Source organism: Puma concolor, chromosome B4 (assembly GCF_028749965.1).
Source record: "Puma concolor isolate L17-30 chromosome B4, mPumCon1.1.hap2, whole genome shotgun sequence".
Classification (NCBI taxonomy): domain Eukaryota; kingdom Metazoa; phylum Chordata; class Mammalia; order Carnivora; family Felidae; genus Puma; species Puma concolor.
The window spans coordinates 4,663,575-4,672,375 of NC_141673.1; positions in this window are offsets into that span (position 1 = coordinate 4,663,575).

Genomic DNA, 8,801 nt, shown 5'->3' on the forward strand with positions numbered 1-8,801 from the left:
AAAATGTCATATCTGGAAACTCAGCCTTTGCTTTCATCCGGAGATGCCCTGATGAAGGGTCATGGTCCTGCCTCAGCGGACACGTCCCCTTTGCATAAGAAAGAACAAGAGAGGCCCGGTTCGATAGCCCTTGGTGGCTCTTCCTGGCTGTGCACATGAACTTCCAGGCAGACATGCATGGTTCAGGCAGAGGGGACTCTCGACATTCAAAACTATGGAGGACAGTCCTCTGCAGTGCGTCCTCACGGGCACTGTACCCTTTCCCTGGGACGCACGAGAATGGCGAGGACCCAGGGCTGCGGATGCTTCCTCCACGGCCCAAGTCTGCTGCTTCTTGAGCTGGTCAAGGCCAATCCCGCAGCCCCTGGGATTCAGTGGACGTGGGGGAGGTTGGCGGGGAAGTTGAGTTAAGGAGGTGAGGTGAGGATCTGTTTAGCACATTTCCATCTTCGTCCCACCTCTGGTTCTGGACCCAGCCTCCTACCTCCGTGAGCCAGCGTGGGCAGAGGCCACAGCCTTCACATTCACAAATAAGAAAGCGTCTGTAAGATTTTGCAACTTGAATCTTTGGAAGGGCGTGAGTTTCAACTTGGAAATTTAATGACAAACCACAACTTTATGCAGCCGTCCAATTTTTAATTTTTTTTTCAACGTTTATTTATTTTTGGGACAGAGAGAGACAGAGCATGAACGGGGGAGGGGCAGAGAGAGAGGGAGACACAGAATCGGAAACAGGCTCCAGGCTCCGAGCCATCAGCCCAGAGCCCGACGCGGGGCTCGAACTCACGGACCGCGAGATCGTGACCTGGCTGATGTCGGACGCTTAACCGACTGCGCCACCCAGGTGCCCCGAATTTTTAACGCATTTATTTAGCACGGAGTTGACTCCCTATTTGGAACACAGAAGCACACAAATAAACACACACACACACACACACACACACACACACACACACACACACCTGCAAGTGTGTACAATGAAGCCTGGCCAGCAGTTAGCTGGACAAAACACCCCCATTTGGTGATCGCCTGCTCTGATGCAGGCCCTGGGCTGGGGACTGGCATTCGGTGGCCGGGGGCGGGGGGTGGATATGAACAACGCCCCTGCCCCTCTGCTCGCCCCACACGCCTTACGGTTTACCTGTGTTGCAGGCTTGTGTCTAAACAGCTGCCACCTTAGCCTGGAAGAATCATCCTAGGGTCCAGGGTGACCTTTTTGGGTTTTTTTTTTTTTTGCAATTTTAGGGGATACAATATATCAGGAGCTAACCAAGGTAGGGGAATGTCCTCGGGAAAGCAGTTGTGTGGAAATTCCCCCCTGACCTCAGTCAGGCACGTATTCAGAACTTCCAAATTCACGTGTTTTCTCACAGACTTACCTTTCTCGTTCCTCCCTGATTTACAAAAATTGAATCATCTTCTAATTCCCTCCCCCCCCCCCATGAGTAATTATTGCAAGGAATACTGGTTTATGGCACCTCTTATTTTTTTTTTTTAATGTTTACTTATTTTTGAGGGAGAGAGACAGAGACAGAGGCAGAGCGAGCTGGGGAGGGGCAGAGAGAGAGGGAGACACAGAATCTGAAGCACTTCAGGCTCCGAGCTGTCAGCACAGAGCCCGACGCTGGGCTCGAACCCACGAACCGTGAGATCATGACCTGAGCCGAAGTCGGACACTTAACCCACGGAGCCACCCAGGCGCCCCCTCTCATTGTTTTAATAAAGGTCTTCATTTCATTGTTATAAATGTTATTCATTACTTGTAACTCCTTAATTACTAGTCTCCCTGGTGACTGCCACGTGGCCGTTGAAAGATTTTTACCTGTGTCCTCCCCAGAGAGTGACAAAATGGAGCCGGATGCCTGTATTTCAGTCTCCCAGCCTGTGGTGTCCATTGGCCACTGGCCGTGTTTGCTGGGCGTCCTTTGCAAGCCCAGTAGAGCTGCCGTGTAGAGGCTAGTGCACCTGCTTGGACCTGAGTCAGTTTCCGTTGGAAACAATTACCTACCAGCCACGCTTCCTTGGATGGCTCGCTCCGCGCATGTTGGCCTCAGTTCCCACATCCACACAATGGGGTTAACACCACCTACCTCCTAGGGTCTTGGCGAAGATGATTAAAGAAGCCACGAAAGCCCTCGCCATAATGCCTGGCATTTAAATATGTCCACATTCAGTAAACTCTCCTGTTATTTTTATTGTAACTTACAAGGTCTACTGTGGAACCAAGGTCTACATGATGGGCGCTTTTTCGTTTGGAATCTGCAGGCTCAGACGTGAAGCAGGGAGGCGGGGGTGAGTGAAACAGGAAGCAGGATGCTGTTCCATTCCGCTGTTTTGGCATTCGGCTAACTAAAACGGGGAGAGAATAAAAGCGCTTTTTTTTTTTTGAAAAGTCCTTGAAAGTTTTCAATGAACTATGGGAAAAAATATGCTGACTGTGTGCATGAATAATTGAACTCGACTTCCTGTGCCTGCAAACACAGGCCACTGAGGAAGAGCAAGCAGGATCTGAGGACAATGGAGCACCAGGGTTGCAGACCGCAGTGTCCCATTGACCCGAGGGAGACTCTGACGCCCAACCTGCTGGCGGGAAAGGGGCGTGAAATCTAACAAGGGCCTGGCACGGGGGAGGCCTGATGGGAAGCATCGGGCCCAGCCTCAGTGCTCCCCCGTGGAAGGAGGCTCAGGACTTTGATCACAGTGGCTCGGAGACAGAGGTGGGACCCCACAAATAAACTCAGGTTTGGTTAAGGAAGGAAAGAAAGGGAGCGTGTCCACGTCCTGGGGTTCCACGGCGGGCGGCTTTAAGCAACAGAGGGTCTGGAGTCCGAAATCAGGGTGTTAGCAGGGGCTGTCTTCTCTGAAGGCTCCAGGGTGGAATCTGTCCCATGATTCTGGGGCTGTTGGCTGTCCCTTCTGTTCTCTGTGTCTGTCACCACGTGGGATTCTCCTCTCTGGATGTGTCTCTGTCCCATTTGCTCAATCGTGGAACTCCTGGCCCCAGCCTGGCTTCCTACCCACGCAGGGGACAGAATCAAGGCGGAGCTCAAGCAGGGTCTGTCCCAAGAGGCCCCGGGTAGGGCCACCAACCTTTGCATTCAATTACTGCTCTGCTCCTGGACTCAAACGTTACCAGGTTGCAAGTGTTTTTAAAGAAACCTAAGCTGTTTGAGATGATGCTGCCCTGTCGTCAGGTGGGCCTGCCATGTTCTGTGAATCTTGAGAGACCAGGGCCACCTGGCCCGCTGTTGGGAGATGCCCACTGCCCACACAGGGCCCAGCCAAGCGAGTGAGCTTGGCTTGGCCGTGGTGAAGGGGCTACCACGTCTCTCCTGGGCCACATCTGAGCCGTGGTTGTAACCTGTAGGACCCTTTTTAATAATTAATTTTAAAATAATGATAATAATAGTAGTAAGGGAGCATCTGGGTGGCTCAATTGGTTGAGCGCCTGACACTTAAAAAAAAATTTATTTTAGAGACAGAGAGAGAGTGCCAGTGGGGAAGAGGGGCAGAGGGAGAGAGAGAGAATCTCAAGCAGGCTCCACGCTACTGCGAGGCTCGATCCCATGAACCACGAGATCATGACTGAGCTGAAATCAAGGGTTGGACGCTCAACCGACTCAGCCACCCAGGCGCCCCGAGAGTCTGACTCTTGATTATGGCTCATGTCATGATCCTGGGGTCGTGGGATCGAGCTCCACACCGGGCTCCGCACTGAGCGTGGAACCTGCTTGAGATTCTCTTTCCCCCTCTGCCTCTTCCCCTCACCTGTGCTCTCTCTCTCTAAAAAGAAAATATAATAATAGTGATAACAATAATAGGACACGAGTCACCGGACTGGGGCCCACCCTACTCTAGAATGGCCTCGTCTTAACTTGATCACATCTGCAAAGACCAACCAGGTCACATTCTGGGGGTCTGGGAAGGATGCGAATTTTGTGAGGACGTATTCTAACCCCACGCGGGGAGGCAAAAGACCACAGACCTCACTTCCCCCTGCCTGCCTACCACTGCACTGGAACTTGGCCCTTTCTGGGTCGCAACACGTCCCCCAGACAAGCGCGCTGAGGGCGGGGCCTCAGCGCCCCAACCTCATCATCTCTCCAACCTCCCCTCTCCCACCCCCCGAGCCCGCTGCAGTCACACAGGCCAGAAACCAGACGCTGCCCGGAGCCCCGCCTCTCCCTTGCTCTGCCTTCTCGCCTGCCCACCCGTGTCACCTTCACCCAGCCTACCTGGTGGGTCCCACTCCTTCCTCCTGTCGTAGATAGTGTCCTGCTCCAGTCACGGGGGGCGGGGACCACCACCCCTCCATCTGGGACAGCCGATGACCGGCAGGTCCTTGCCGCAAACCTTCACGGCACGTCTTCTTGGCCTGTGATATCGGGTCCTCCGCCATGTGGCTGACTCCCAGGTGTGCTTTGGGGTCCAGCTGAGCCCAGGACGCGCCGGCCCGTGTCGCCAAGAGCGAGGCGCTCCACTGACTCATTGTATGTTCCCGCTGGCTCGTAGCGTGCGCTCTGCGACCCAGTACTGAACGGGTAGCCCCTACTGTGCAGGAGGAGAAATAGACACTCGGAGCAAAGAGCTGGCTGTACGTCTTTCAGCCAGGGTGACAGCCAGGCTTCAGAATCACCCGACCTCAGCCGGCTGGGCCGGCCCACTCCTGTTACCTCTCAGAAAAGGCAAGTGCAGGGCCCTAGAGGGACACTGTCAGCCCCCAGTGTCAGCCCCCATTGGCAGCGCCACGAGAGGCCAAGGTCCAGGGCAGATTCGGATCAGCACATCAGGGACAACTGAGTCACCGTGCTCGTCCCTTGGCGCTCTGGACCAGACCTGCAGCTGCCTGCCCCGAGTCGCCCCCCGACGTCCTAGCCATCAGCGTCCCCCTGGGCTGCAGCCCTCCCACACCTGCCTCTCGGCCTGCCCACCCAGCCTGTGGCGGGCAACCTCACTGCCCACTTGGCCTCGCGGGTCAGACGGGCAGGAACGTTTTGGAGCCTCTCGTCCCCGTGCTCACGTCCACTTCGGCCTCCACCCCAGCTCCTCACGACACCTGCCTCTCCTGCCTGTGCCCCCCAAACAGAGCCAGGTCCAGACGGCCCCCACCCCCGCCCCCCGGGTCTGAATTCGGCAGTGATGCAGTCAGAGCACTTAGCCACCTCCCCGTCACCTGCCGACTGTCCTAACTGCTTCTAGGAGGCATTGGCTGCCGCCTCCATTTCTGGCTTATCGCTAATGCTCTCTGGCTGGGCAGATACTGCCCCGCCCCGCCCCGCCTCACCCCTCCCAGCCTCCCGCCTTCCTCCTGTGCATCCTGAGGCTTCTACTGTGATCATTCGTCTGCAACTCTCCAGCCTCGGGAGCGGGTGCGAGGAGAATGTCCCCCCCGGGAGCGGCCCTCGATCCGTGAGGGGCAGAGAGTTGGGGGAGAACCACCCCGGGTCTCTCCTCTTGAGTGGGACGACTCACAGGTGAGGTCCACGTAGCCTCCCCGACGGAGCTCCGTGGCCCAGCAAGGTCACGTGCTCCTTAATGCACCCTGCCTGGGCTTCCTTCCTCTCTCCAGGCCACTTCCTGCTCCCACAGGCGCTTCCTGGGACCACCCGCCAGCTAAACTCCTCTCTCCAGTCCCACTCAGGCCAGCTTCTGGCTTAGATCCAAGTGAAGCCATGGCCTCGATCCTCACTCAGTACACCTGTGCCCAAACCCACCCGCGCACTCGCGTCTCTGCATCTGGACCCTCAGCGGCATCCACCGACTAGGTGATTTGCAGGTAGCCTGACTGCCTTGAGCCTCAGTTTCCCCATGAAGAGTGGAGGCGACGGCAAAGCCCCCACCTCCTCCCCAGGGTGTAGCAGGGGCAGTGGAATGATGGCGTGTGAAGCCTACCAGTGAGAAAGGGGACTCCCTCCTGGGTGCTTTCCAGCCCCCATACGGCTCACCAGCAGCTATTTTGGGCCCACCCGTGGGATGGTGGACGGGAACCTGTTATCCCATCAGACTAGGAGCCTCTAGAAAGATCCCATCTCAGGGCACCTGGGTGGCTCCGTCGGTTAAGCATCCGGCTTCGGCTCAGGTCATGATCTCGCGGTTTGCGGGTTCGAGCCCCGCGTCGGGCTCTGTGCGGACAGCTCAGGGCCGGGAGCCTGCTTCGGATTCTGTGTCTCCCTCTCTCTCTGCCCCTCCCCCACTCACACTCTATCTGTCTCTCTCAAAAATAAACATTAAAAAAAATCAGTTAGGGGCGCCTGGGTGGCGCAGTCGGTTGAGCGTCCGACTTCAGCCAGGTCACGATCTCGCGGTCCGGGAGTTCGAGCCCCGCGTCAGGCTCTGGGCTGATGGCTCAGAGCGTGGAGCCTGTTTCCGGTTCTGTGTCTCCCTCTCTCTCTGCCCCTCCCCCGTTCATGCTCTGTCTCTCTCTGTCCCAAAAATAAATAAACGTTGAAAAAAAAAATTAAAAAAAAAATCAGTTAAAAAAGAAAGGAAGGAAGAGAGATCCCATCTCCCCATAGCCTCCAGGACGAGGCCCAAAACACAATAGGATCCCCACATGATGCCGTGGAACGGAATCCCATTTTTCCTCCCTCTGTGCCCCATCAATTACTCCCCCAGATGCACTTTGGCTCTGTCCATGGAGAGAAGAACCAGGCTCGGGGGCCGACCATGAAAAATAACTTTCACTATTACTCTGCAGAGAGGTCCCAGGGTCAGAATCGCTGCTTGGCCAGAAGCCTGGAAACAAAAACATCACCCAGCGTGAGAAAGAAAATCAGAGAAGCAATTCCACTCTCGCAGCGTCTCGAGTCTTCCAGGGATAAAGGTGACGGGGAAAGAGGCCTTAGCTCAGTGCGTCCCCGGGGGATTTCACTCCGCCCGATAAAGGGCATCCTGCATATGTGTGCAACACATTGACTCACCCTCAAGAGAGAATTGAACCTCTGACTTGGAATCTATGATGTGGGTGTAGAAGTACTAATTAGGAAGCTTTTGCTAATAATGGAAGCTTCGGGACAGACACATCTTAGGTGGCTCCAACGCTTGGATCCCGTGAGGCCCCTCACTTGTCTCTGTGGCTGTGCTGGGGCTCCGGGCGGTCAGGGCTGCAGCTGGGAAGTCCCTGTCCTTCCCTGGCCATTTTCTCTCTCTTTGATGTTCACATCAACCACTTTTTCCGGACGGAACCTGAACCCCCAGAGGTGAAGCCAGGAGCCTATAGTTTCTGACTCCAAGCAGGTCCACGTACGTGGGGGGCCCTGGGTTGTGACTTCATGTGGTGGACCTTGATTCTCTCCCCTGTAAACGGGCATGATGTTAGCACTTCCCAGGGCTACTACGGGATCGCCCGTAGCGTGTGTACGTATTCAGTCAAGGCCGCCGCGCTCTCGAACGTTCTCTGCAAATGCTAATTCCAGTCTCTTCCCCTGCCCGGCCGCCACCTTGCCAATTCTGACCCTCTCTCAGCCCAGTGCACGTCTCTGTTCCCCCTTTTAGGGCTGACGGATGGAGGGACGGAGGTGTTCAGTGGGGCGGGGGCAGAGTAACGGAACTACAGATCCACGGGACCACGCAGGACCCATAGTTGGCGGTGCCATCCTGTGTACGCAGAATTCTGTCTCGGTGGTAGATCTTGTGTTCAGCGCCCTTCTCACCACAAAAGAAACAAGTCCATCTTTAAAAAGTTTTAAGTGAAAGAGTCCACGGAAACGGCTGGAAAGAACGGATGAGTTCACGGCCTTGACTACGGCGATGGTCTCATGGAGGCACACTTGCCTCGAGCTCAGCATGTTGTCCGCGGAGTATCCACAGCTTCCTGTTTGTCAGTCATCCCTCAGTGGCTTTTCTGGATTCTGAACTCTGCCTTTGGAAACTGGGCCGTTGCTTGCAGGGGAGGGAAGAAAATGTATTGGGGGATAGAAAAACAACTCCCCAAGTGGCTTCTTGACCCCTGGCCCCAGGATGGAGAGCCAGCTGGAAGGGGAGGTGGCCAGAGGCGGTGGAGACGTCCTCCTCGGTTTGGGATCAAACCGTCCTGAGTTTGAATCCTGCCCCTCGCCCACACTGGCCAAGATCTAAGACAACTATTTAGCTTTGCTGGGCTTCCTTTTCTGACAGTGAGCAATTACTTCTGCCTTTTCGGGGCGGCGGGTGGGGGGAGGCAGGGCACAATATTGACGCGCATGATGATGTGGCAAAGTGGTCCAGTTAGCCTGGGGTAGGCGCAGTGATGGGGGGCTCATCCGTGCTGGCTCCCTGCCTCGTCTTTTTCCCGCTACGAACGCCCGGGGAGCCTCAGCGTTGGATCAGACCCTCAGAACCTTCCGCATCCTGTAAAGGGGAGCTCTCCTGCCCTGTGGGCATTCACTCAGTCTCCAGAGCCATCCTGTTCATGTTTGAAGGGATGTGGGATTGCAGGAACAAGCTGGTCTCCAGTCACGTGATCCATAATATGGAGGGCTTCTCTCTCGTCTTTAGCTGACTGAGCACAAGGTATGTAGTTTAGAAATGCCCTGTGGAACGATATATGTTTTGAGACTTCTCGGAATATCTGTGTTTGAAACCAAAATGTCAAGTTGTAAGGGTGCCCGGCTGGCTCAGTCGGTAGAGCATGTGACTCTTGATCTCGGGGTTGTGGGTTCAAGCCCCCTGTTGGGTGTAGAGATAACTTAAAAATAACATCTTTCAGGGCGCCTGGGTGGCGCAGTCAGTTAAAGCGTCCGACTTCAGCCAGGTCACGATCTCGCGGTCCGGGAGTTTGAGCCCCACATCGGGCTCTGGGCTGATGGCTGAGCCTGGAGCCT